Here is a 3,769-nt window from a genome sequence, read left to right on the forward strand (position 1 = left end):
CACTGCAATAATTCAAGGTCTGATTTGAGGGTAGATTTGTGGTAAAGCCTAAGTACTCAGGATGGGATCAGGCAGAACTGGGTTTGAATCTACAGACTTACACATGTGAACTGTGTGATTTTGCATGACTCACTTTTCCTTCCTGAGACTGAGTTTTTTTCCAACTATACAATGGAGATTATGAGAGTACCTAATTCTAGAACTGTAGAATGCTTACTTATCTCTTGGCAATACATACATGTCTCTTAGAATAGTGATTGGCATGTCATGACCACACAGTAAACTGCAGTATTTTAAGACTGAAGGAAAATCATAGGTGAGATTTTCTCTAAGTCTCCTATAATTTTGAGACAGTTATATGGAAAATCAGTAAGGTAGAGCTAGTCTTTACTGAATTTAATAGTTTATTTGTTAACCTCTATGAATATTAAATAATATATCATTTTCTATCTACCTATTATCTATTATCTATCATCTATCTATCTATCTATCATCTATTATCAATCTATACCATCCATCCATCCATCCATCCATCCATCCATCCATCCATCCATCCGTCCATAATCTATCATCTATCTACTGTCTATCTAAACTAGCTAGCTAACTCTATAGATTTTTTGAGCAGGAAATCCCCTTCATTTGCTAAGCACCAACTCATATTCTAGCACATAGCAGAGAGTTCAAAGATATATGAATGTAAAGAAGGAAACTTTACATACTTTTTTCTATCTTTCTTTTTCCTAAAAAGAATCTTGATACCAATTTTCCTGAATCTATTGGTTTTATCTAAATCTTGCTTATTGAAATGTCCATTGGAAAATCCAATAATTTTTTCTTCTTTCTTTGCTGGTTTTTAAAAATTTTTATTAAGTTTATTGGGGTAACATTGGTTAATTTAATTATATAATTTTCAGGTGTACATTATAATTTGACATCTATATATTCTATAGAAGTCCAGTTTCTTTCAGCTACCATGTAATTTGATCCACTTGACCCACTTCACCCTTCCCATATCCCACTATATTTGACACCCTTTATCCCGTTTACCTCCCCCACCCCCCACACTTTACCCTCTGGTAACCACTAGTCCATTGTCCATGTCCATGAGTCTCTATTTGTCCTGTTCATTTGTTGCTTTTAGGTTTATATCCCATATATAAGTGATATAATGTGATTTTCACTTTTTCAATCTGGCTTATTTGGCTTAGCATGATTATCTCGAGGTCCATCCAGGTTGTCATAAATGGCAGTATTTCATCTCTTCTTATAACTGTGTAATATTCCATTATATATATGTACCACAGCTTCTTTAGCCAATCATCTATCATAGGACACTTCAGTTGTTTCCATGTCCTGGCCACTGTGAATAATGCTGCTATGAAAATCAGTGTGCAAATATCTTTTTGGATATGGGTTTTCAAGTCTTTGGGGTAAATACCCAGTAGAGGGATTGCTAGATCATATGGTATATCTATTCTTAGTTTTTTGGGGAACCTCCATACTGTTTCCCATAGTGGCTGTACCAATTTGCAGTCTCATTAGCAGTGTATGAAGGTTCCTTTTTCTCCACATCTTCTCTAACATTTGTTATTAATTGTCCTGTTGATTATAGCTATTCTAACAGGTGTGAGATGGTGACTCATTGTGGTTTTGATTTGCATTTCCCTAATAGCTAGCGATGTTGAACATCTTTTCATGTATTTGATGGCCGTTTGTATGTCTTCTAGGAAGAAGTGTCTGTTCAGGTCCTCTGCCCATTTTTTGACTGGATCGTTTGTTTTTTTTGTTATTGAATAGTATGAGTTCTTTGTATATTTTGGATACTAAGCCCTTATCGGAGATATTGCTTACAAATATATTCTCCCATTCAGAGAGTTGTCTCTTTACCTTGTTGACAGTTTCTTTTGCTGAGCAGAAGCTTTTTAGTTTGTTGTAGTCCCATTCATTTATTTTTGCTTTTACTTCCCTTGCCACTGAGGTCATAAAATCCTCTTTAAGTCCAAGGTCCTTGAGTTTTCTTCTATGCATTTTATTGATTCAGGTTTTATAAGGGTCCTTAATCCCTTTTGAGTTAATTTTTTGTGTGTATTGATAAACAACAGTCTAGTTTCATTCTTTTGCAGGTAGCCTTCCAGTTTTCCTAGCACCATTTATTGAAGAGGCTTTCCTTTCTCCACTGTATGTTTTTGGCTTTTTTGTCGAAAATTATTTGCCCATATAAATATGGATTTACTTCTGTTCTCTCGAATCTGTTCCACTGGTCCATGTGTCTGTTTTTCTGCCAATGCCATGCCTTTTTGATTACTGTCACTTTGTAGTATAATTTGAAGTAAGGCAGAGTGATGCCTCCAGCCTCGCTCTTGATTCTCAGTATGGCTTTGACAATTTTGAGTCTTTTGTGCTTCCATACAAATCTGATGATTTTTTATTTTATTTCTTTAAAAAATACCAATGGGATTTTGATGGGAATTGTATTAAATCTGTATAATGCTTTAAGTAATAAGGTCTTTTTAACAATGTTGATTCTTCCAATTCATGAACATGGAATATCTTTCCATTTCTTTGTGTCTTCGATTTCTTTTAATAGGATCTTGTAGTTTTCATTATATAAGTCCTTCACACGTTTAATTAAATTTATTCCCAGGTATTTTATTCTTTTTGTTGCATTTGCAAAAGGAATTATTTTTTCCACTTCTTTTTCTGACGCTTCATTATTAGAGTATAGCAACGCTATGGATTTTTAAATGTTGATTTTGTATCCAGAGACCTAACTGTATTTGCTTATTGTTCTTGTGGAGGCTTTAGGGTTTTTTATATAGAGAATCATGTCATCCACAAATAGGGACAGTTCTACTTCTTCGTTTCCTATTTGGAGCCTTTTATATCTTTCTCTTGCCTGATTTCACTTGTTAGGATCTCCAATGTTATATTGAATAACAGTGGCGATAGTGGACAGCCTTGCCTTGTTCCCGATCTGAGAGGGTAGGTTTTTAGTTTTTCACCATTAAGTATAATGTTGACTGAGGGTTTGTCATAGATGGCCTTTAGTATGTTAAGGTACTTTCCTTCTATACCAATTTTGTTAAGTGTTTTGATCATAAATGGATGCTGTATCTTGTTGAAGGCTTTTTCTGCATCTATTGATATGATCACATGATTCTTATTTTTTAATTTGTTTATGCAGTGTATCACATTAATTGATTTGCATATGTTGAACCATCCCTGTGCTCCAAGATGAAGCCCATTTGATTGTGGTGTATAATCTTTTAAATATGTTGCTGTATTCAGTTCGCTAGAATCTTATTTAAGATTTTTGCATTTGTGTTCATGAGAGATATTGGTCTGTAGTTTCTTATTTGTGTGTGTTATCTTTACCAGGTTTTGGAATTAGAGTAATACTGGCCTCATAAAATAAGTTGGGAAGTCTTGCCTCCTCTTTTATTTCTTAGAAGAGTTTGAGGAGAATAGGTATTAAATCTTCTTTGAATGTTTGGTATAATTCAAGGGTGAAACCAGCTAATCTTGGCCTTTTACTTTTTGTAGGTTTTTGACGATTGTTTCAATTTCCAAAGTGCCGATCAGTCTATTTAGATTTTTCAGATCTTCTTGATTCAGCGTAAGAAGGTTGTATTTTTCTAAGTACTGATCCATTTCTTCTAGGTTATTATATTTGGTATTATATACTTTTTCATAGTATTCTTGCATGATCCTTTGTATTTCTGCGATGTCAGTTGTAATTTCCCCTCTTTCTTCTTTGATTTTGTTTAAT

This window comes from Pteropus vampyrus, unplaced genomic scaffold, assembly GCF_000151845.1.
Source record: "Pteropus vampyrus isolate Shadow unplaced genomic scaffold, Pvam_2.0 Scaffold97, whole genome shotgun sequence".
Classification (NCBI taxonomy): domain Eukaryota; kingdom Metazoa; phylum Chordata; class Mammalia; order Chiroptera; family Pteropodidae; genus Pteropus; species Pteropus vampyrus.